The sequence below is a fragment of the Sorex araneus genome, chromosome 2 (assembly GCF_027595985.1).
Source record: "Sorex araneus isolate mSorAra2 chromosome 2, mSorAra2.pri, whole genome shotgun sequence".
NCBI lineage: Eukaryota > Metazoa > Chordata > Mammalia > Eulipotyphla > Soricidae > Sorex > Sorex araneus.
In genome coordinates this window covers 81,020,499-81,047,382 of record NC_073303.1, presented here as the reverse complement: position 1 = coordinate 81,047,382, position 26,884 = coordinate 81,020,499, and the positions used below count along the sequence as shown (strand labels likewise).

Sequence of the window (26,884 nt, the reverse complement as noted above, 5' to 3'; positions counted from 1 at the left end):
ATTTGAGGACTGGGGATGACTCAGTGGCAAAAAGCAACTTGCAAACCTGAGACTGTGAGCTCGGTTTTCAAATGTGCTGAGTCCAGTCCTATCAGCTCTGCTGTTTTTAAGCCCCAACAACGTAACAGTGTGTAATCTGTGGTGCCTTGCAAACAGGTGTATATGTGAGAGAGCATCACAGTCAAGGATGTGAGAGCACTCTAGTCAGGTGTGCAATTCCCAGACACTCTAACCAGAATGTGCATGAGCAAGACAACTGAAGGAGTGAAACCCCCGGAAAGATGTGTGAGAGCCCCACAACTTATAGTGAACAAATGGAAAAGGAAGAAGGAAACCATATCGTACAAAGAAGCAAGAAGATCACAACTTAAATGCTACACTGAAATTAGCCAGACACTAGCATTATCTGACAAGTATTGTTAAACAGCCCTCATGAAGGATTGAATTTGCAGGATTGGAAAGATAATACAGAGAGAAAACATTCGACTTGCATGAGGCAGTGGCTGAGCCCCTGCTTCAAATCCCTGGCACCTGTGGCTCCATCAACACCATCAAGTGTGGCCCCTGACTGCCACGTGGTGTCTCTCCTACCAAAAACAAATTCAATAGGATGTTACACACTCTACTGAAACAATATTTTCAAAAAGTAGAAATATTAGGAAAGAAATAAAAATTATAGAAAGTAAATGGGAATGGCAATTCATTATGAGGTTTTTAGTAGGGTGGAGAAGATAGAGCATAGAATCAGTGTAAAACAGATCAACAAGAAATAAAAATTATTTAAAAAGATGGAAATGATAGAAATTAACAACTTAAGTCATTATGAATTTTATAGTATAGTGGAGAAGATAGAGGATAGAATGAATGAAGTGAAGAAAAGATCAAGAGAATTTACTCGATGAACAGCAGAGAGAAAAAAGTGAAAACAAAGAGAGTTCCAGGGATCTGCAAGACTGTGATAAAAGACTCAATCTTTATAGCTTTGGAGACTAAAAGGGAAGATAAAGAGAGTGGGACTGAGAAACCATTCAAAGAAATAAAGATGGAAAGATTCCTAATACAGCAACAACAACAAAAAGGGAAAAACATAAGCCAAGAAGTTGAACAAATCCCAAGTAGGATGAATTTAAAAACAATCCGTACCAAAATACATCATAATTAAATTTCTAAAAAGTAAAAAAAAATTAAGAAGCAGAGTAAGAACACATTACCTTTAGGAGACACGGATTCAAATGGCAGCAAGTTTCTCATGGGAAGCAATAGACCCTGGGATAAAGGAACACCACTTTTCAATACCGAAAGAAAAGAGCCATCTAGTGATCAGTATAGCTTGTGAAATTGTATCTTACGATTGATGGGGAAATAACATTTCAGATGAGAGAGAACTTCTTCGGGAGATGTTAATAAATTGCAGATATTTACTTTAAGAAAGGGTTAAAGAGGGTATTCTTCAAAGGAAAGTAAAAGATTAAGAGATTTGTGGGGGAGATGGTGAAAAACCCCTGGCACTACATAGTTTCCTGAGCACCCCCTAGCGTGAGGCTCTGGGGACTCACAACTACCACTGCAGTGGATCTTGATAGTTCCTACACCTCAGGGCCTGAGCACCATCTTATCTTCAGTCACTGATGTTCAATATCCAGCAAGGTTGGTTTCTTGAATCCCTGGGAGTGATCCCTGAGCACTGTTTGGGAAACCCTCCCTAAAATAGCAAGTTGAGTGATCAGAAAAAAATAATGGTGAGAAAGCAGAACATGGGTAAACTCAGTAGATTATCTTTCTTACAAACTTCCAAAATTATATAAAATGATTGGTATAAAAATTATAACATCACCTTATACTCTATAATATTTAAAATTAGAATAATAAAGAAACTAAATAGGAGTAAGGTTTTATCACTTAAATTGCTAAAATGTTGTTAGAAGTAGGCTTTGATCAGTCATATTTATATACCTACCTACCAAGACCATAAAGAGTAATATACTTCATAACACTAAAATCAAGACAAAATTCTTTAAATTGTTCAAGCATTCCTCAGGGAGATAAGAACAGAGATAAAAGCAGTGAAAACAAAATAAAGAATAAAATTGACAATTTGGGCCCTGATATTAGTAATTAATTAGTAATTAATAAGTGAGTGCTACATTGCTATTTTTATTTAATTTATTTTTTAAATTAATTTCTTTTTAATTAATTTATTTTTTAATTAACTGTACATGAGGGTACAGTTACAGATTTACACATTTTCATGCTTGTGTTTCCCTCATACAATGTTCAAGAACCCATCCTTCCACCAATGCCCATTCTCCACCACCAATAAACCCAGCATCCCTCCCACCCCCCAATCCCATCTCCCCCTATCCCTCCCCACCTCTGTGGCAGGGTATTCCCTTTTGTTCTCTCTCTCTAATTAGGTGTTGTGGTTTGCAATAGGGGTATTGAGTGGACATTGTGTTCAGTCTCTAGTCTACTTTCAGCACACATCTCCCTTCCCACGCGTAATCTCCAACCACATTTTACTTGGTGTTCCCTTCTCTATCTGAGCTGCCTTTCCCCCCAGCATGTGAGACCAGCCTCCAAGCCATGGAACCAACCTCCTGGTGCTTATTTCTACTATTCTTGGGTATTAGTCTCCTATGCTGTTATTTTATATTCCACAAATGAGTGCAATCTTTCTATGTCTGTCTCTCTCTTTCTGATTCATTTCACTTAACATGATACTTCCATGCTGATCCATTTATATGCAAAGTTCATGACTTCATTTTTTCTAACAACTGCATAATATTCCATTGTATAGATGCACCAAAGTTTCTTTAACCAGTCATCTGTTCTCGGGCACTCGGGTTTTTTCCAGATTCTGTCTATCGTAAACAGTGCTGCGATGAACAGCAGACGTCATTTCGACTATACTTTTTTGCTTCTCCGGGATATATTCCTAGCAGTGGTATTGCTGGGTCAAATGGGGGCTCAATTTCTAATTTTTTGAGAAGCGTCCATATTGTTTTCCATCAGCAGTGTAGAAGGGTCCCTTTCTCCCCACATCCTCTCCAACAGCGGTTGCTATTGTTCTTTTGGATGTGTGCCAGTCTCTGTGGTGTGAGGTGGTATATCATGGTATCTAATAAAATTTCTTTTTAGAATCATTCTTCATATTTATAAATATTATGCATGGCAGAGCCTGGCAAGCTATCCGTGGCGTACTTGATATGCCAAAAACAGTAAAAACGAAGGTCCTCATTCCCCTGACCCTGAGAGAGCCCTCAATATGCCATTGGGCTACACTAGCATGCAACAGGGACAAATGGAGACATTACTGGCGCCCGCTCGAGCAAGTCGATGAACAACGGGATGACAATGATACAGTGACAGTGAATATTAGTAATTATACTTTAAATTTTAAAAATTTAATTATTGTAGTTTAGGGCACACACTAACAATTTCATTAACATTTATGATTTTGATGCACACAGTTACTACAACTCACCACTATCAAAGTGCCCAAGACCCTTCACTAATGTCCTTATTACTTTTGGTCCATCTCATTCTTCCCTACTTCTCTGCCTGGTAATCTGGGTTTTGTGATTGATTGAAGGCCAACGCTTTGTCACCATTTGGTGCTATCAATCCCCTTGTTTTGTTTCTCTATGTACCACAGATGCATGAGATTATCTAGTGTTTGTATTTCTTGCTTTGACTTATTTTGCTTAACATAATACCCACCAGTTCCTTCTATATTACAATGAACTGCAAATTTTTATCTTTTCTTATAGCTGCATAGTATTCCATTGTTTACATAAACTATAATGTTTTTATACATTCGTCTCTCATTGGACCTTTGGATTGTTTCCATAGCCTAGCTTTTCTGGTAAGCACTACAGAGAACACAGAAGTGCTTTTATCTTTTTGAACCAATGTTTTTGTGTTTGGAGGACAAATCACTGAATTACTGGAAAAATTAGAAAAATAAAAGTAAGAATAACCTTTTTGAAAGTTCTCCTTACTGTTTTACGAAGAAGTTGAACCAGAGGACATTCTCACCAATGGTTTCCCTTTTTCACCACATCTCTGCCAACACTTTTATAGCAATATTTTTTATATATGCCATCCTCACTGGTCAACTGCAGTTGACATCCATTTGTCATTTTCCCTAATGTTAACTGAGGATGAACACCTTGTCATATGCCTTTGGCTGTCTGTCTGTCCTCTTATGGAAGTGTCTGTTTTTCACTTCCATTTTTTAATGGGGTTACTATAATTTTTACTGTTGAACGTTATGAATGCTTAAAATATTGTGGCCTATTAGCTCTTTATCTGTTATGTTGTGTAAAATATTTTCTCCTATTTAGCAGGATATCTTTATTTCAGATTTTTTTCTTTGTACCTTTTATATTTGACATAATCCCATTTGTTTTCTTTGTTATTTTTTGTTTCATTGAATGTATATGAATTAGCTAGTGGAGTCAAATTGCTGAAACAACTCTGAGGTCTATGTCCCAGAGAGTTTTCCTCAGTGTATCTTACTTAATTTTAAAGTTTATAATCAACTTTGAATTTACTTTTGTGTATGGTATAAGATGCAGTTAGACTTAATTTTTCTTTCTTTTATTTTGCATGTGGCTACTCCACATCCCCAGTGCAATTTTTAAAAAGACTTTTCATGTTCCACTTCATGTACCCAGCTCCTCTGACATAGATGAGCTATCCATGAATCTGTGGATTTTCTCTGGGCTCTTGACTCTATTATGTTGGTCGGAGATTCTATCTTCATTCCAGTGCCATACTGCTTTGATTATTCTGACTTTATATTACAAAAATCAGAAAATGCAATACTTCCTCATTTTTTTCTCAGAATAGTTCTATCAGTTTTATGAACATTAGTAATCATGTTAAATGTGAATTTTGTCTAAGCATTGTTGCTTTCTTTTTGGAATTCAAATGGTTGGCATACCATCATTCCAATCCTTTATTTTCCATTATTGGCACAAGGATCAATTCTAAGGACTGATCTATTCATAAAAAAACTCATTCTTCTACACTGTGATATATTATTCCATGACAAGATGTCCCATGATATAATAAATTCCTAGTCAATAGATAGACTTAGGTTGTTTTCCACCAAGATTGCTTTGTGAAACCACTTTAGAGCTTCTGAAAGAAATAGATCCCATGGTCCCAGAAAGGTTGATAACTGTATTGGAAAGACGTAACTATATTGTTTCTGTTCACTGTCCAGTTTTGTCATGTCACAGTTCCAAATTTCTGAAGCAAGGGCCTAATGGACACAAGTGTGTCAGATGCTTGCTCAGGTCTAGCCGACTCTGACTGAAGATCCGAATTACAACCTTCATGTAACACTTACGAAGGATTGTAAGATTGAAATCTAAGGGAAGGATAAAGGGCAGTGGTCTCTGAGAGAGGATGTAGATTTGGAAAGGAAATTTCTTTGGAAAATTACCACAAGTAGCACTTTCACAGACCAACATTAGTCCTTTCCTGTGTCTATATAAAGATCTCTGTCATAAGATGTTTCTGTGAATGAAACATCTTTCCTACATTAGTAAAATCATACTTCATAAATCAGCTTATGGTAAATGATAAATTGGAATCTCCAGCTACCTCAAAGGACAGCTTTGAGGAGGAATGACAAGAGAAAGGCTTCTGCTCTCTCAATTCATCATGTACAAAAGTTCTTGCCTCTTTGAAATTTTGTAAAGAGAAATGAGATCATTTCATCAAAGTGTGAGGAGTCCTTTGTGGAAAAGCACAATGAAAATACCGGGCTCTATTATGAATAGACAGATGCCCTCTTCATCTTTAAAAGTCCAAAATTATCCTGCCATTTGGTGTTAGAAAAGCATTTAACTAACTTAAAGTCAAAATTACCTTATCATAGAGTGAAATTTGTGGTATGAATCTAATCTAAGGCTTGCATTAAGAGATCTGCCTTTGCTATTGCAGAACATAATAATCTTAAGGAGCATGAAGCCTAAAACTCATTTAGTCTAATTTTTCTCGATATTAGGTCATGTCAATCCCATCAGTGTTTTCATAAGGTGAATAATTTTTCCTCTCTTTTCACATAACCTAAAAGTCTTTGCTCTTCATTTTTCTGTTATCTGAAGAATTCAGCTAATATTTATAAAATTCAAATAAATCTATAATGCCTAAGAGCATGGTAAAGATATGATATGTGTATTGAACACATTTCCCCAAACTGTAGAGACATGCTTATACCTGCCTACCTCATTATTTATATCTCCTCCGGCCCTCCTATTTAATTTAAGTAGCTTCTCTGAGATAGCAAGGATTCTGAGTTAGGTAACAGCTATAGGACTAGTAGTGAATGGTAAAACAACTGAAGAGATGGTAAAGTATTAAAATAAAAGAACCAAGGAATGTTCTTTTCATGACCTTTATATAACCTCCAACTTCACATCCTGGACTCTTTAAAGTATCTTAAGAACTCGTGTCTCTGCAAAGTCTCCAACATCCACATCCTTCTGCCTCCCTTAGCAAAGTTTCAAAGGACCCAGGGGCCCATTCATTCATTCTCATGCAACAGCCTTTCTTCATCAAGCTAAGTTTCCAAACTACTGATGATACCTACTTTGCAGTTCACTCAGTGGTCACTGCTAGCCAAAATTCTGAGTATACTAAGTTTTGCTGTTGTGGTACCATTAGTTCTCAACTTGGTAGAACTGTTTTGCTGCTATTCAGCATTGCCCTACCTGGCCTGACAGGCATAGCAGGTTCTCCTTGCTCCCTACTTGGTGCCTGGGTCCTCTGATTACTCCTTGTAGCCAAAAACTTTCCTCCAGTGTTTTATCTTGAGACTTGAGAGATAGTTGCCAATCTACGAGGAAGTACAACTTCCCAGATGGGAGGTGGGAGGTTGAACATAGGTATGGAGTCCCAATATTTTGTGACACTCTCTGATAGAGTATCTTTCATGTGAAAGTATGAGCTTGATTTTAAAGAATTTACTTCTATCTCTTCTGGTACATCTGTTTCTCATCCTGACCCAGACACATGCTGGGGAATGAGCCAGCCAGCAGTGACTAGCAGCAGTGATGATATGTTAGACTCCCCACCTCTATGGACAGTAAAAGTTTTGCTCCTAGGTCACGTTCATCATCCCTGGCTCTCTCCTAATATGTGTTTCTTTTCCGAAGACTCAGAAGTCCCTATCCAACTCTAAGATAAGCTCCTTCTAAGGAGCCCCATTGTATGCCAGATTTATTTAGCTGTGGCTACTTCAGGAGGACATGCCTTTTGGATTCCTTTCTAAGAAGCTGTTTTGTCTTAGGGGATTTGAAAAAGAAGCTTCTGAGAGGCTTCCATGCATGACCTGGAGTGTTCAGACACCTGGCCATGCATAGTAGACAATGATGACTCAAAGACAAGGTTACCTAATAGATGTAACTTTACTAGATTCTTACTCATGTGAATGAAGTAAAAGTAGCGCTGCTCAGCAAGAACTTTAGGATTGAGATCTAATATTGATATTTAAAAGTCATAGCAAGATTCTTTTCTTCATATTTAAAAGCCAAGTCAATAGACCACTGTGCTATTTCTTATCCCTATCAATTTGCTTGAGCGAGTGCCAATAACATCTCCACTTATCCCTGTCACATGATAGTGTAGCCCAATGGTATCTGCTTGCTCCAGGAAGATGAAGAGCCTCAGACTGTTCATTCAGGATCTTGACGAAGAAGTCTGACCATCTCATAGGTGGGCAGCCACGCATTCTTTGACGTCCTGTGGAATCCAGGCGTTAACAGCTCTAGTCCAGCAGTCAAGACAGCATCCCTGATTCTTTTTTTTTTATAATGAATTTTGTAACTTCATTTTTCCAAACAGCTGCATAGTTTTACATTATTCCAATGTATCATACTTTCTTTAAATAGTCATCTGTTCTCGGGCACTGGGAACTCGGGTTTTTTCCAGATTCTGGCTACTATGAACAGTGCTACGATGAATATAGTCATGCTGATGTACTTTTGGGCTCCTGGGGTATATCCCCAGTAGTGTTGCTGGACAATCTGGAAGCTCCATTTCTAGCTTTCTGAGGAATGCCCATGTTGTTTTCCAAAAGGCTGAACCAGTCGACATTCCCACCGACAAAGAAGGAAACTCCCTTTGTCCTCACATCCACGCCAGCACTGGTTGCTCTTGTTCATTTGATATGTGCCAGTCTCTCTGGTTTGAGATGATAGCTCATTGTTTCGATTTGCATCTCCCTGATGAATAGTGATGTAGGGCTTTTTTTTCATGTGTCTTTTGGTCTTTTGAGGTCTTTGAGGATATTGCTGTTCATTTTTTTCTTCCCAGGTTTTGATGCATCAAAACCTGGGAAGAAAAAAATGAACATCCCTGATTCTTGATCGTCGAAGGAGGTTGGAACTCCAGATTCCTTCTCTCACTTGAATGAAATGTAATACTCCAAGCATAGCTCTTTCGATTCCTCTTTGGGAGACCTGAATAGCGTTCTCATCCTGTTTTCATAGGGCCCAGCTCTCTGAGGCGTATGTTAGTGCAGGAAGAATGGTGGAGTCGAAAAGATGTGCCCGAAGCTGGAGTTTCTTTGTCCTCTTAACCACTTCTTCAGCACTCTTGAAGGCATTCCAAGCTGCTCTCTTCCTCCTGTGCAGCTCAGGTGCCAGGTCATTTGTCATGTTGAGTTCTCAACCCAGGTACACATAAATACTGCATTCAGAGATGTTCATTCCATTGAGAGCAAATGGAATGTCAGGAACTAGTTCATTTCTCATGAACATTTTCTTCATGATATTCAGCTGAAGTCTGACCTTTCCACACTCATGGTCGAAGTCAGCCAGCATTCGTGCCACTTGGCTAATGAGGTTAGCCATTAAGGTTTCGCAAGAGTTTAAAAAGCGACTCTGTCTAAAGTTCATTGAAGGCTATCCCTTATACTGTTACTTAATCATAGGATAAACTGGAAAAGCTCATTGGAACTCTCAGCAACTGCTAATATGTCTGGTCTGACAAACTTAGTAACTATAGTGTCTTCTGTATTGTTCAAAAAAGTATTGATTGATTTATTGATTACTTTATATTAAGCTCTGACAGAACAGACAAAATCCCTGAACTCCTGGAGCCTATGTTCTGGGTTAAGGAGTAGAGAGGTTTAATAATAAATCAGCAAAACATACAGTCTATCATATGTTGGTAGGAAGTGGAGAAGAGGAAAGCAGGTAAAAGGGTTGAAAGTGTTGGGTCGTGCTGAATATTCTCTTTGAGATGTTTCACATAAAATTTAACACTCTTATTCTTCAGTTGCAGTAAATTCTAAGGGTAAGGTAAGAGTTAAAAGTGCAGAAAATGAAGCCTAAAAGACTAGGTTTATATCCTTTCTTTTCCTCACTCTCTTCACAGCAAAATACAGGCCTTCTGGGGCTGTTGAGGACTAAATGAAAGCATTCCGCCACCATTAGCATATATAGTACTCAGTGCCACGAGGAGAAAGACAGCCCTATAGAAAAATAGAAACAAAACATTCTTCAAAGCGTCTTGTAAACATCATAAAAACAAGGAGTGTAGAGGAGTGTAGAGGGAGGGTTTTGAGAGTGAAAGAGAGTATGTGTTTTGTGTATGCATGAGAAGGAGTTTAGATTCTATGACACCAAAATTCCATTGAATACATTTGTTTCAATTGTTTTAATATATCAGTGTTGGTACTAAAATGTTGAAAATTAAGTCCTCTTCATTTGCTTAATGCCATTAAAAACCTTTCAATACTACCTTTAAAATGTCAAACAAATTCTCAAAAAATTTCAAGAGGTATAAAAATAATCTAGTTCAGGTGGGGATGGTGTGCATTGGAGAAATTCAAATATACTCAAAATAGGGGCTGGAGAAATAGCACAGTGGGTAGGGCGTTTGCCTTGGACGCGGCCGACCCGGGTTCGATTCCCAGCATCCCATATGGTCCCCTGAGCGCTGCCAGGGGTGATTCCTGAGTGCAGAGCCAGGAGTAACCCCTGAGCATTGCCAGTTGTGACCCAAAAAGCAAAAAAAATAAAATGCAAATATACTCAAAATGACCACAAAGAGTTATTCAACATGGGGGTGGGGAGGTAGAGAAGTTTGTGTAGAAAGGCCTGTGGGGACATTTCTTGAGGGCCCTCTATATATTCCCTGGTCCACTGGGACCATTGTGATGTCCCATTGGGGCATGAAATCCTCACTGGTGACTCCCTCTTTACTACTTTGCTTTTTTGGCTCCATTAATTTTTCCCAAGGGAGACACTGTGATTTGCCTTCTGTTGTATTTCCAGCCTGAACACCATGCTAAGGTGCTTTGTATTTACCAAATATAAGAATTATAAGCCAACAAATATATTTTTCTTATGGTTATATACCTCTTTTCTCTTAGATTATATTCTCAGTGTTTCCAGGACAATTTTTTAACTGTTCACCTAGGTTAGGGAATAATTTTCTGATGCAGTAAAAACAGAGATATAGATCCCATGGAAAAAAATTATTTCAGTTTTGGACGGGATGTGTTTTGGGTGGCTGTGAGACTTCTAAGTGAGAAATATTTGGGCAATATGAGAAGAAAATTCTAGAAAATTACCAGTTATGACATTTACAAAATGAGTCTTGTGCATTGAAAATCTCAATGTGAAAATTTTGTTTTTTTATTTACACTGAATTTGAAATTAGATGAAAACAAAATTAAAATTTTCCAAAGAAATGGTCTCCCAGATGAGAAACCAGACAAAAGATCTAGTCTCAGCTCCTCAGAGAATCATAAAATCAGACTAAACTAGTTTTATACATCAGTACTTGATTCTCTATACCTTCTGTATGAGTTTCATTTCTTCTCCTTGTTGACAAAATACCAGATATCCTGGTTCACAAGGCCACAAGGGACTCAATTGATTCTTCTATTTTAACCAATTTTTGCATGGAACATTCTGGAAATCAACTTCCATTTCTGAAGAGGTGAATTGCCACAGGGCAGACCAAAGTAAAAAAAAATGTTGTTTTCACAAGGGGCAGGCATGAGTGTCATTTCCATAGTGATGTGGCACCCCCAGTCTGCGTTGGCTCTTACCCATCTTTATTAGCAATTACAGGTCATAACAAAGGCTGCTTATGAATAAAGCAAAAACGTCAGGGGAAAACATGGCTAATAGAAGAATTGTAAATATTTACAAGGCAAGGTGATGATTCAAGCTCACAGATAAATTGAAATTAAACTCTATCAAGCACTAATTTATTTCCTGATTTCTAAAATATTCCACTAAAAAGAAAGCTGTATGAGGTTATGTTAGGTTATCTTTCAGGTCAGCTGCAAAACCTTCCTCATTCTATCCTCATATCTTCCATTTGATCCTTTGTTTTTCATGCAGCTTCAAGTAAGCCATTCCTGGACACTAGAATATTATGACAAGTGACACTCCCATCATTGCCACCACTTACTAATTCACTCAATACCTACATTGTATTGAGTACTTAATATACCATGAGAGATGACTATGTAGGCCTATCTTTCTATTTCTATTTCTATATCTGCTCAAATCTACATGTAAGTACAGTTAGCATCATGTAAAATTCTTTAAAAAACTTTAAAAATAATAAAGTTTTTACTTTAAAAAAGGCTAAAAGATAAAAATAAACTAAAATCCAAAGCATACCAAGGGAGAGTATGATGAGCAGAGCAGAATAGTTTGAACATAGTAGTTACATCAATAATTTAAACGAAAGTGAATGCTATATTCATAATTCATGCCTGGTCTAGACACAATGCCAGATTATTGGGGTTTAATTACAAACATACCATAGTTACATATTTAATACAATTTGAAGTCAAGTGGACAAAGACAGAATTTAATCATGTGATGAAAAATGAATAATTGAAAGAGAAAGTACTCTACTAAAAGAACATGGTCTTGTGAGAATATATAAAAGACAATTGATTTGGATTAGGAATTAGAAAAGCCTTCCCCAAGATCAAGAATGCAGTCTTAATTTTAATACAGATAACAGTAAAAGCTAGGTTAAGTAGCTACCCAAATTCACAGAGCACTTAGCAATGAGTTAATGCTATGACTTGAATTGCTTTAGGCCAGATCCCATAGCTCTAGTACCTTTCTGACTACACTATCTGGGATGAAGTCAATGGGTTCAGAGAGCAGAGGGTGAAGATAGAGCAAAGGTCAGTGATTCCAAGGAAGGTTCTTTGGCCCAGGATGGGATTTAAAGACAGTAGTAAGGTAAAGGATTCAAGTTAAGAATTATACAAGATTTAATCACGTTCCAGTCATTACGGGGGAAGTGGGTCCGTTAACCAGGAGATGGTTGCCTATCTCATCTAATGTGGTGTCAGTCCCGGAAGTTCATAGAAAGAGCATTTCATATTCACTGACAAGATTCCTACCTCTGATGGTTGAGAGAGTTACAATGGAGCCCTTAAGGAACAGAAGGATCTGCCAGGCATTTCCTTAATGAAACGAATTGTTACACCTGCTCTTGTCACTTCAGCCCCTCCCCTACAACGGGGGGGGGGAGGGGGGGAGGTAGGGAGTGGATCATAAGTGGTGGGCTCCATCTCCTTTTTAACATTTGTGGAGAAGATGGTTTGTCCCAGGAATCTGGGTCAGGGCACCCAAACAGCCACAGGAGGAGCTCGGCCACTGGGGAGGAATCTGACACTCTAGATGGAGGCCACACACACACACACACACACACACACACACACACACACACACACACACACACACACACACACACACACACACAGAACAGCTGTTGATCACAGCCTCTCTTTGCTCACTGTGTCACAGCCCTGCACTCTCATGGCTCCTGTCTCTGCACACCCTGCCTGAGGACTCTCGCTCTTGCAGTAGTTCTCCGCCTGCCCTTCTGTTTTAGCTCTCCTGACAGCAGTGGGACAGTGGCCCTGACAGCAGTGGCCCTCTCTCAGTCGCGACTGTGCTGCATGGCTCTCCTTCTGTGACTACAGTATACCTGCTCTCTGGATTTTCAGTCTCTCTCGGGGGCACTCTGCTCCTCTCCCCAGCAGGGACAGGCTGCAGAACTGCACCCATCTAACCTGGCCCTGCCACCTACTTCCCCCTGTAGGAGTGGCTTCTCTTGTCCCTTGCTCCTTACAATTGTGCCAGGGAGGGGAATGCAGCTGGCACAGTGCTAAAGACTCTCACTGCTCATTCACATATTTAAGTGCTCAAGGACTGGACTTGCTTTCTTCCCCAATGCCTAGAGCCCCTGTCTTTTTAAGATCCTGCTATTTCACCCAAAACCAAAGACTCATTTCCATTCTGGCCACAAACTTGCCACCTCTAATTCCTTCAGGCCAAAGGTCTGTGTTAAATGTAGGAGAAAAGCCAAATGCTTTTACAAAAGTCTTATATCATCTTTCATTAAAATACAATTATGGCATCATTTAATATATGTTACCTACCAGAACCCCTGTATTAACAGTTATGCCTAATGAATGAGATACTTGTTGCTGGTGCTTGAGTGAAGTGGGAATGAGGAGGTAGTTTCAGGGAAACAGTGCCTCCACCTCTCTGCTCAGCTCACAGAAATGCCTGGCATGGGTTAGGACTAGTAAAGTCTGCCATGAGGCACTGATGCTTGGGTCCCACCAGTCTCATGAGGCAGCCATCAAGATATGCCTAAAGTCCACTTAGTCTGCACTGCATGCAAACTGGTCCCCACCACTAAAGTTCTCAGGTTCTCACTCCTGGCTCTGCTCTCAGAGAACTCTCCTGGCAGGCTTGGGGGCCATATATACTGTGGGGGATTGAACCCAGGCTCACTGTTTGCAAAGCAAGCACCCTACCTACTGTACAATTTCTCTGGCCTATGAACAGGAATTTTTTTTAATACCATATGTCTGTGAATGATATTTAAGATATACCAGAAACTCACAAACTCAATATCAATACAGTGTAAAAATGGGTAGAATAACTTAACAGAAAGTTCCCCCAATGGAGACATACAAAAGATCACCAAGCATATGAAGTATCACTGATTATCAGGGAAATATCAGTCAATGTAACAAAGAGATATCATTTCATACTACTAAGAGTGTCCTACATGAGAAAGATCAGCAGCATTAGCAGCTGTGTGGCTGTGGAGAGAAAGGAATCTTCATTTTCTGTAGATGGGACTGACATCTGGTTCAGCCTTAATTGAAAACAGTATGAAGATTTCTCAAAAAAATCTTTTATTAATAAAATTAATCCAACAATTCCACTCCAAGAGTACACACATAAATCATAATATGCATGCCTATGTTCTTTACAATAGTCAGTTGCAATTAGAAACAACCCAAGTACCAAGTGAGTGATATAGAGGACGTAGTGTGTGTGTGTGTGTGTGTGTGTGTGTGTGTGTGTTTGTGTCTGTCTGTGTGCTCAATGATAATGACATTCATATGAAAGTTTGCATTTACTACAACATGGATGGACTTACAAGGTATGCAGTGAAGTGAAATAACACAGATGGAGAAAGATAACTATGGATTCATTTTTTCTCATTTGTAGTACAAAAAGAAGCAAACCAAGAAAATACAAAATGTACAGTGAAAACAAATCCTTATCATCTGATAGCAGAATTGAGTTTAGCAAGGTAGGGATACAGGAGTAGATGGGAATGATCTTAACTACAATCATAAAGGGATATTATCATTTTAGTGCTGGGAGTGGTGTGGCTGCATTGTGCTTTTGAAACACACTCTTGGAGGCCTATAACCTCAAAAGCAACAACAACAATAAAAATCAGTGTGGTACTGACATAGCATAACTATGTAAAATAGAATGAAGTGTCTAGAAGTTAATACATGCATCTGAGGTCAATTGACTCTGAACAAGAACATCGAGATCACTTAGTGACAGAAAGAGAAACATGTCTTTAATATAGATATTGGGATAACTATATACATACACCTGCAAAAGAATATATTTCGAGCCCCTGTTTCCAATGAAAAATTAACCTAATGGACCAAAGACCTATTATGTAAGAGATAAAGATAAAAATGTTACATGACCTTTGGTTATAACATGTTTTCTTAAATATGACATAAAACATGCAACAACAACAAATAAATAAACTGGACTTTTTCGAAACTAAAAAAATTTTTTGCATTAAAGGACACAATTTAATAGGTAAAAGACAGTGAATAAATGAAAAAATATTTAAAAATTGGACATTTTAGGCCTACATACATTCTCCTATTAATCTGTTGTGATGAAGGTAGAGTAAAAATTCTTTCAAAACTTTGCTAGTTCCATTCAGAAAAATTCAGAACTTAGAGAATGCTTTTCACCAAATGACATGTCTTTTTTTTCTCTAAGAATATCTTACCAGGAAACAAAGTGGTTTTATTTATTTATTTTTTTGCTTTTTGGGTCACACCTGGCGATGCACAGGAGTTACTCCTGGCTCTGCACTCAGGAATTACCCCTGGCCGTGCTCAGGGGACCATATGGGATGCTGGGATTCGAACCTGGGTCAGCCGGAAACAAAGTGGTTTTAGAAGTATGGTGCTATACTTTTTTATACTCTTTTTTAAATTTGCTTTTCTCTTCCTTCTTACATTTTATGAGGATTTTCTTTGTGGCAGTCTTGTGCTAAAAGAAGTACAGTGAAAAAAGACAAAAACCCTTCATTTAGGAATACATAAGGCATATACATAAGTACAATCCAGATAGAAAGAAGTAATGAAAGAAACAAATTGCATGAGAAAGAAACCAGAGGTATGAGGCAGTTTTTCTTATAGGAGATGATGCTTTGAATTATTTGAGCCTGAATAAAAATGAATAGCCTAGAGGACAAAGGGCAAAAGTTGGGGGTGGGGGAAATGTAAGGTTATAAAAAATCTTATAAGACAATAAAAATGAGTAACTAAAGTCACAGTTGTTTTTGAAAAAATACTGGTAAAGTTAAGTTATAGAATAATCTGCTGGCTCTAAGTAGAGGATATAAAGAAGTTTGGAAACTGTTTATGAGAGGCTTTTTGAGTTTTGCTTTGTTTTTTGTTTTTGTGTTACACCTGCAGTGCTTAGGGGCTACTCCTAGCTCTGGCTTGGAGGTTGTTCCCAGTGGTGCTGGGGGACATCATGAGGTGCCAGGAGTCAGACCCAGACCTTCTGTATGGGAGCTGTGTCTAGCCCCATTGAGAAATTTATTCAGTTCTCAATTTTGTCCTCAATTTGAGGCTTTATTTATTTATTTATTTATTTATTTTGGTGGAAGTGGTTGATGGTTAGGTCATCTCAAGGAGCATGTCAGGAAATCAGAAGGTTTAAAGAATTGAGTAAGTTGAACTAAGCAGTGGTCAAATGAATGACTAGGAGATTTAAACTCTATAGTGAAGAAAATTAGTGAGATTTGCAGTCTGGGACAGGTCCTGGTATAAGAGGTAGGTTTAGTGAATCAAGCATTCATCTGACCCAGCAATTATATTTCTTGATATCTACTCCAAGGATACCAAAACTCTATTCCAAAAAGACATTTGTGTTATTGTGTTGTGTTATTATGTTTTTTTGTGTTGTGTTATTAGGAATTGAAGTACTATTCCTAATAGTCCAAATCTTGAAAACACCCTAAGCATCCAAGAACAGATGAGCAGATAAACTATAGTATATATACATAATGGAATACTACTCAGAAATAAGAACATACGAAGCTACACAATCTATTGGTATGTGGGTGGATCCGGGGAGTATTATGATTAATGAAGTTAGTGAGGAGAGGGACAGATACAGAATGATCTCATTTATACATGATATATAAATAAATGTAGTAAGGAAACAATAAATGACCAAAGACCTGAGAACTGGTCAATACAACCGAGCTTAACCACTGTAGTGGGGGGAGGGTTGGGCTGAGGACACTGAGACAATGGTGGGAAAATGACACTTTTGTAGAGGGTGTGGTATTGGAACATTGTGAGAATGTAATATTATCATTAACTGTACTGTAAAATTTAAAAAGAGAGATAATTAGGGAAAAGTGGGTTTAGGGAGAAGAAAGTAGAACTACACAAAAACATTCTGGGATGAGTCTGTGTCCATCACAGTTCCCAGGTTCTTCAATATGTTCAAGAATGAAAATATTGCATAATAAAGATGCTCAGCCTCAGAGTTAGAAAATAGAGAGGTTTATTGGAATGCAGGGGAGGAACTTGTATAGGACTAAGTATGGCTCATTTTGTGAGTTTTTTATAGGAAAACTGGGTCATCGTGTTACTTTCAAACAAAGTATGAGCAGATTCCCACTTGTTTCACAAAGATGTCTTGTTACTTTAGGGCACATCATGTTATTAAAATAAGACTAAAACCTTGTATGTATTTATGGAGCTTTGATTTATTTATTCAACCATCTCCTATATTGTCCATTATCTTTTGGTCACCTGTGAGGCCAAGACCTAGGGCAAATTTTATATTCTTGGGAAAGTACAAACTACCCGGTAGTCTCAGAGAGGATCCATAAATTTGCAGAAATGTCTAAAATGTAGACTTCAGTCAGCTAAAATGGAGTCACAGGCAGCAGTAGGCAAGGGGGGAAATAGGCTTACTCTTTCAGGATTATTCTATTTTGCATTGAAGAACCTAAAAAGCTATAAACACTGGATGCCTTATAAGAGCTACTGCCCAGGATTTCCACTGGAAACTACCGGTAGGTCCTGGAGCTTTGGAATGATTTCTATTGTTAGAGTTTGAAGAACTAATGACTGCTGAAGGTTTTGACTAGAACTGGTGGTGGATGCTATTGTTGGAAGCAAGAGACCAGGTTTGAATAGTAATTTAACCTACATTCCAGTCATTGTTTACCTTGGTATTCAGGCTAGGGATTGCTGGTCTTAAGTATAATAAAAGAAAGCAAACAAATTTTCCCAGGAGATGAAGGAAGCAGACTTTCTGGAGAAGCGGGTGGGGGAGGGTGTAGTGCATGAAACCTTACCATTAACAGTATTGTAAATCACAATTTACATCAAAATAAAATTTCAAGAAGAAAGAATTGTTCTCATCCTCAAAAAAGGTTAAAGGCCCAAACTCTTGTTCAGGTCTTGAATTGTATGAAACATTCAGATTTGGGGTGAGCTGTGGACGGAGATGGGGTTAGGAGAAGGATTAAAATATAGCACATAGAAAATAGGTAAAGGAACGAACATGATAACCTCTCAGTATCTGTATAGCAAACCCTAAGAGATGAGAAAAAGAAACAGAGAGAGAGAGAGAGAAAGAGAGAGAGGAGAAAGAGAGGAGAGAGAGGGAGGGAGAGAGAGGGAGGGAGAGAAGGAAAGTGACTGCCATAGAGGTGGGGTGGAGGAGGAACTGGGAACATTGTTGGTGGGAAATGTGCATTTGTGGAGGGATGGATGTTGGAACATTGTATGACTGAAACCTGACCATGAACAACTTTGTAACTGTGTATCTCACAGTGATTCAATACAACTAAATAAAATAAAACACACAGAGATCTCAGTAGCCTTCTGAAGGCCATTTCCTTAAAATTTATTTTAAATTTCATGTAGAAATGCTAATATTTCACTATCTGTATCACTGTCATCCCGTTGTTCATTGATTTACTCAAGTGGGCACCAGTAACGTCTCTATTACACTCAACCTTGAGATTTTAGCAGCCTCTCCTTACTCATTTTTCCCAATGATTGGAGGCTTTTTCAGGGTCAGGGAAATGAGACCTATTGTTACTGTTTTTGGCATATCGAATATGCCACGTTGCCAGGCTCTGCCGTGTGGGCGGGATACTCTCGGTAGCTTGCCGGGATCTCCGAGAAGTATGTGTATATCTGTTACTGTATTTTGGATTTGAATACGCCATGGGAAGCTTATCAGTCTCTCCCAAGTGGGCAAAATATTAACATCTAATACTTAGTACATTAAATGATATTTAATACAATGGCTACCCTGCACATGTATTCTAATATATTCTCTCATATTGGGGAGGGTAAAGAGTTAGTCCTTAATTAGCCATTGAAAAGGAACTTGTAGTGACCAGAAAATAATATAAAATGAATCAATTGACATTTGAATTTTTAAGTGTTTATACTACTGCATTTGAATTCATTTTGTTTTGTTTTAAAGATTCATGGAATTTAAAATTTTATTGTTACTTTTTTAAATAATAGTATGATTATTGTTGCTCTATTCCTGCAGTGCTGCTCCACCCAAGCCACCACTAGTGTCCCGAGGTCCCTCCTTCACCTCGCCTGCTCATTCTCAGAGCACAGGGTTCTCAAATCTTGATTCCTATCCCAATCAGATCTCAGGGTTTGTTTCCTTTGGGGGGGGGGGTTGTCTAATCCCTTTTTTTTTATACTCAGTCATCATTAACTTGTATTTTAAAAATTAAATGGACTGCCTTAGAGTCAAGTTATTACACGTTTTAGTAAATATTTGGGGAAGATTATTGACCACAGATCAAGTGTTGAGTACTATGAGCACTCGGTCTTAACAGCCACTAGAGGTCAGCACTTGAGTGGCTGTTAATGAGAAAAAGACCAATTCTCTGAAATAAATCATTTATGGTTTCTGTTATCGCCTGTCATCTGCCATTAATTATGAATGCTGAACTACAGAATCCCAGAAAATTAGAGAACAACACCCTAACAATTGGGTGAGTTATTCAACCATTCCATCTACAACTGTGAAAAAAATCCTAGGATAGCATAATATCCTCTATGTAGCAGCAGGTTTTCAGAAGTAATTGTGCATAGAGGTGGTGCTGGCATCATTGTTTGCAACTTGAAGCTCAGACCTTGCTTCCTGTCCTAAATCTTAGCCCCATGGCTACTGCTGTCTTAAACCCACTCGTGTTCATTCCAGCTTTCTCTCAAGAGCATTCTTACTGAAGCCTTTTCGGGTGAGGTAAGCTACTGGATATAAAGGTATACGATTGTTCGAGAGGATTTGACTCTGGGTCTGATGATGGGCAAAGATATGAGCCTGTGTATTTCTTCATTGTATTTACTGCAGAGTGAGGGCTGTGGGATGAGGGTTGGGAATCTGGCTTTGCTCGGGCTTGGGCAGCCATCTAAGGTATCTTCACGGGTTCTACCCAGAGTCTGTGCTGCTGCATTTATGCTGCAAACGGCTGTTGCCGAGACTTTCCAGCACAATTCAGCACCATGTCCCCGCTGTCACAGATACCAATGTCTCACACTGGCCCTGCGCTTATGTCCTTGGGCTCGGGCAGCTGGCTTACCATTGTCAGCTTTCCTTTTTCCACCCCTCAAATCAACTCCTTCTGAGACTAGATAAATATCCGTCCAGCTTGGACGAAGTGTATGGTCATTTTTTTCATCACGTGTGCCGCCATCCAGCCTGGAGGCAAATGACCTGGCGGATCGTTTTCTTGCATGTGGCCACAGCTGTGTGCCCTGCTGTAATTTCTGGTGGTCTGGGTTCCTACTGAATTCCCGACCAGCCTCTGATTTGAGCCACGGTATAGAAGGGGAGTCACAAGGCTGCAGGCAAATCTACATTCCCCCGTTTTCACCTTATGCTTCTGTATCTGTGTAACACACCATCTGTCCTCTTTGCCCTTCTGCCAGCTCTGAAGCCAGGCAAGTTCAAGTTGCTTACTGTTTTGAAATTCCTCTCCCAGAAAACTCTCCCTGAGCTACAGATTTCGTCAATGCTGGGCACTTGTCTGTGGGGATGCTCTCAGGATCCTTTAATTCCTTCTATATTTTGTCCCGTTTTGGACCTGGTATGATTCTCTGACATCTTGTTGCCACCAATGTGCTCTAGAATAGTTCGTTTTTCTGTTGTCTGCAAGTTTCCTTCTCATCATAACCAATTTTTTCTAGAAAAAATAGTTTATATCTAATTGACTGCATATGTTGCTTTTCTTTGCTAGTTGAACTCCTTAAGCTCAGATTTTTTTTTTTTTAAATTGCAGTAGATTCTGCTTTTCTGTGAAAACAGTTTTTTAGAATTTATTAGTTTTCGGAGTTCTGGGAAAAGAACCCAGGGACTCCTACATGCAAAGTAAATGTTCTCTGTCCTATCGCCATGAAGGTGGTTTCAAAGGTTCTTGGATAAAGGGGAAAATCAATATCTCAGCCTTCCTTTTGTACTCTTGTCTTCAGAAACAGGTGGCTCTGTTGAAGGACATTGGAGGAGCAATACACTTTGTGACTGAGAGAGTTTGGCAGAAAGTTGACAGCAATGGGGGAAATAAATTGAAATAGGAAGCAACAGAAAGCACTTGGAAAGCATCTGAAAACATATTGAATGGATAGATAAAGGCAGAGCCATCCCAGGATCAAACAGTTTTCTGAGGATCAGAGGCCTGTCTTTCCAAACAGGCTCACTGACATTCCAAACCCATGGAGATTAGATTTTCTTTTTCCGTTTTTGGGTCATACCTGGCAATGCTCAGGGGTTTCTCCTAGCTCTGCACTCAGGAATTACTGCTGGCGATGCTTGGGGGACCATATAGGACTCTGGGGATCGAACCCAGGTTTGCTGCATGCAAGGCAAATGCCCTCCCTGCTGTGCTATTGCTCCAGCCCCCATGGAGATTAGATTTGGCTGAGAGTTGGGGCTAAATGATCAGAATTAAACCTGAGACCTAAGGTGACTCAGGAACTATTTGATATTTAGGATGGGGCAAGGAAGAAAATGATGGAGAACACTACAATTCTTAGATTATTCCATTGCTTCAAAATCAATAGATTTTAGGGCCTTTGGATAACCAAAATTCTAAATCTCATTTTTATCTTTTCTGCTGCTCATTGAAGTCACTATGCATTTCAGTTGAAAGCTCTCATTGGGTTTTGAAGTGGAAATGAGGTGTTGATGCCTTTTATAATGTTAATCCCAACTACACTATTAACTGGTAATAAAAATTAACGTAGCTTCCAGAATTGAGTTCATTCTTTTGTTGAAAATATAAAAATTAGAAAATATGAAACATATAATGTATAAAACTAGAAATTACTTTAAATTATGGTCAAAATACATAGGTAAATATCATATTTACATGAACTCCAAGGGCCTGAGTGATAGTACAGCAGGTAGGGAGGGCATTTGCCTTGCACACAGGCCACCTGGGTTCATCCTTGGCATACCATATGGTCCCCCTCCCTGAGTACTGAGGCAAGAATAAGACCTGAGCACTGCTGTGTATGGTCGAAAAAGACCCACTCCCCCAAAAATGTACCCCAAGAAGCATTTTCTCTTACCTACAATTGCTTACGTGATTTCTTGTATAGACAATTTCCCAAAGAGGTGGGCCTGTGACCTCTTTAAATAGTTGTATAATTTTGACCACTGCCTCTGCTTGCTATATTTCCCCAGTACTTTTTAGAGCCAAAAGTTCCTGCCAAAAAAAGTCAAAATGCTGCTGACAATGAAGAATTGGATTTGTTACAGATGGAGGCGCTCCAGCCCTCTGACTGAGCCTGCCAGCTCCATTGTTAGAGGAGTGTGATAAATGACTGAGTGCATCTACCCTTGAGAGCTGACAAGACTCCAAGCAGCTTAAAATATGACAGGAAGCCAGACTTTTCTGGCTAGGTCTTGGGCAGTGTAGTACTCTACGAATAAGCCCTAGAAACAAGGAGTTGTATGTAGAAATGAATTTTCCAGGGATTTCTTCCTTTCAAGGCTGAAGTTAAAACCTATTTGATTGACCTGGATATGATCTTTGAAAGGGAAATGCTAAAATTGTGCAATTTGTATTATGAGGTAGAGATTGTGAATTCCAAGAAAGCTGCACAATTAAAGTGAATATGCTTTAAAAACCTTCTTGATTCTTAAAGCCCCCAGTCCACTGTTCTTTTGTTTATTCGTTTTTATCTTCTGTGGTGTCCAAGATCTGGTGTTGCACTTGAAAAACCTATATTCTACTGTATTGAACTATTTCCAGGGGCTCAGGGCTTTTCAAAGATAATTTTGGAGATAATTCTATTACTGAAAAATTTGAGAACTTTTCTTATTTATTTCTATATGTCTTACTAATTTGATTATAGGAGTCATGCAAAATAACAAACTCTAAACTTCAGCTACTAGACGGGGATAATGAACTTAAAAATGCTTAGGGAAAGAAACCACACAATTCTTATGCTTTAATTCTTATGTTTATTATAAACACTATATTCATGTGTTTATAATAAGGACAACACAGTCACCTCTAATCCCAGTGTGTCAGCCATAATGACTATTAATTCTGATTTATAATCTTCCATTTTCCTAATTATTTTCTACTTGGACTGGATCGATAGCACAGTGGGCAGGGCGTTTGCCTTGCATGTGGCCGACCCGGGTTCGGTTCTTCCATCCCTCTTGGAGAGCCCAGCAAGCTACCAAGAGTATCCCGCCCCCACAGCAGAGCCTGGCAAGCTAACCGTGGCGTATTCAATATGTCAAAAACAGTAATAACAAGTCTCACAATGGAGATGTTACTGGTGCCCACTGGAGCAAATTGATGAACAATGGGATGACCGTGATACAGTGATATTTTCTACTTATTTTTCTGCTTACTCCTCCTGTGTAAATACATATGTATATGTGTGTGTGTTTGTGTGCTTGCATGCACACACACATGTATCTAAGGTTACCAGGGGTTTCTTAAGTCTCATAATGGAGACTTATTGGTGCCCACTCAAGCAAATCGATGACCAACAGGATGACAGTGACAGTGACAGTGACTAGACCCACTGATCAATTTTTTATATAGATTAATTCTTAAGAATATGATTTGGCCTCTCAATATCATTTGACACTAATGACAACTAACTTTGAAATATTTTGTTAACTTAAACCCCAAAATCTCATTTCCCCCAGATTTTTATTTCTGCATCATCATTGGTCTTTCCCACATCCTTCCTTCTTATATCCTTTGCTGGTCCTTTCTTCCAAAGCTCAGTCTTTGGTCTTCTCTTGTATTAATAAGCTCTCTTGGGAATCTTGCACAGTTCCATGGTTCTAAATATTATCTACTTGATGATAATTCCTAAATATACATTTTCCACACTTATTGTCATCTAACTCCATATCTCTACCTCCATCTCCACTTGGAAGTCTAACAGGCATCTCAAAGTTTCCAAAGCTGAAATTTGAATCCATTATTTTACTACAAAAGAAAAAGAAAGAAGGAAAGAAAGAAAGAAAGGAAGGAAGGAAGGAAGGAAGAAAGGAAGGAAGGAAGGAAGAAAGAAAGAAAGAAAGAAAGAAAGAAAGAAAGAAAGAAAGAAAGAAAGAAAGAAAGAAAGAAAGAAAGAAAGAAAGAAAAGAAGAAAAGGAAAAACCCAAGAAAATATTTTCCCATCTACTATATAGTGTCAGCCATATATATAAATTTCTAGTCACTTAGGTAGAAAGCTTGGTGCCATACTGACTTTTTTTTATCACTGTTGTGCCTCACATAAAATCTATTCTCTCAAAATTTAGCTAGCATCCAAGCACTTCTCACCAAACCTTCCTTTATCTCTATCATACTATGACTAAGAATTTCTCAGGGTTTAATTGCTTTTTAACTAAAACTAGATCAAATATAATATCTATTCCACAGGATTGTTTGAATATTAATATAATAAACATTTATAATTAATATTTTATGATACACTAGTGTCCTTATAGTTAAAATTCATCATAAATTCTCCATGTGAAAAAACATGTGTTTAGTGATCCCACTTCTAAGAATTATAGATACTTTGAGGATAGAGTGATAGTGCAGAGAGTAGAGCTTTTGCCTTGCATGTAGCTGACCCCAGTTTGATTCCTGGCATCCTATATGGACCCCCAGATACTGCCAGGAGTAAAATTTCTGAGTGAAGCACGAGGGTAATCACTGAGCATTGTAGGGTATGTCCCCCGGAAAAAAACCAAAAAAACATAAGAATTATAGATATCTCAAACATCTCTCAAAACATGTAAACTCTCTTAAACAACTTAAAAATGAATAATTGTTATTTTATTTTTAAAAATTTATTCTGAATTCACAATTAGGATATATCATACTTCATGAATTATGAGTTAAAATATTTTGTTACTCTTAAAACATCTGATGCTGGGCTGCTTAATTATTCACTACTTCCTAACGATAATTCCCCAAATGAGAGTAGTCTTTTTCCATACTATAATTTATTTATAAGGTGTATGTGACTTTTGTGCTCTGCTACTGTGCTCTTTTACTAATGCATTATTATAATGAAATAACTTAGTCTAAGCCAAAAGTTTGATTTATATTTCTACAGTTGCTAATAGAGATTGGCATAGTGGAGAGAGTAAGTCATGTGAAGTCTCTACAAAGTTGACTTTGTAGTTGAAAAAATATCAGACTCAAATTTAAATAATGTTTTCCATCACTATTTAAATCATCTGTAGATTTAAATGAGGATCAGCCAGAAGTCATTCTGTCATAAACTCAGTTCTCACCTCCATTTTATAGGTATTTGACTTTAACTGTAGAATAAATAACTCTGGATAATTCCCTTTTCACATTTAACCCATGTACTTCAGAAACTGGTTATGATTCACAGTGGAGAAAGTACCTTGTGTATCACAAGTAAATTTTTACAGACTATTTAAATTAGACTTATTTGAACAAAGATTATCCATTTGAATACAAGGAAACTAACAGTATTTCCGAAAAAACAAGCTAGGATTGTTGAAGTTTTGTGAAGAGAGGTGTTTAAGTTTTTGTTTGTTTGCTTTGTTGTTGTTGTTGTTGTTGTTGTTTGGGAGCACACACACCCAGTGGTGCTCAGGGGTCACTTGTGGGAAGTCTGAGGGGACTATATGCGGTGCCAGGGATCATACTCTGGTCCACCAGATGTAAGACAAGCACTCTACCCACAGTGCTATTGCTACAGCACCAGTCATTGTGGTGGTTTTTTGCTTTTGTTTTTGTTTTTTGCTCTTTGAGTAACACCCACCCAGCAATGCAATGCACAGGAGTTACTCCTGGCTCTGCACTCAGGAATTATCCCTGGTGGTGCTCAGGGGACCATATGGGATGCTAGGAATTGAACCCTAGTCGGCCGCGTGCAAGGCAAATGCCCTACCCACTGTGTTACAGCTCCAGCCCAACCAGTCATTATTTTTTTTAAAGAGGTTTTAAATTAGAGTAATACACATACACACACATATATACACACATATATATGTGTATATATATATATACACATATATACATACCTCTTGGAGAGCCCTGCAAGCTACCTAGAGTATCCTGCCCCCACGGGCAAAACCTGGTAAGCTACCCGTGGTGTATTTGCTATGCCAAAAACAGTAACGATAGGGCTCATTCCCCTGACCATTAAAGAGCCTCCAAACGTTGGGAAAGATGAGTAAGGAGAGGCTGCTACAATCTCAGGGCTGGGAGGAAAGAGATGTTACTGGTGCCCGCTTGAGTAAATCGACAAAGGGATGACAGTGATACAGTGATTAAATTAGAGACTTTTGCCACAGCACCAGTCATTTTGCTTTTTAAAGAGACTTTAGAGACTTTTTGATTTTTGAATTCAACATTTGAGAAGACTTCTGGAAAATCTGTGCACTTCTAATAGAAATTTTGTTGTAACCTGATCCTGATACTGGATCTCTTAAAGTCCTCTTCAATGCTAGCGTGGGCTACTGATTGACTTACAGGTAAAAATTAACTTCATATGTTTACCAAGAGCAAAATGTCTCTGATTCAACAATGGTGCAACTACTGAAAATTTCGTTGAAGATATGAGAGTAGAAGCAGTACTATTGTGCCTGCATATTAGAAACAGACAACGTTTAGTGAAAATTTGCTTAGTTAAATTATTTGCATGAAGCTTATCATTTCACAGTAATCACATGTATACTGGTTGTACAAATGAATGGTGTTTTAAAATATTGTAGTTCTTTGCAAATAACACTTT

General features: G+C 38.4%; 1 protein-coding gene across 1 annotated transcript in view; it reads left to right on the top strand.

Annotated features, from left to right (window-relative positions):
• The window catches only part of DNAJC5B (DnaJ heat shock protein family (Hsp40) member C5 beta), a 52,040-nt gene that overhangs the window by 3,982 nt on the left and 21,174 nt on the right, over positions 1 to 26,884 (top strand). The gene's annotated exons all lie outside the window — the stretch shown is intronic.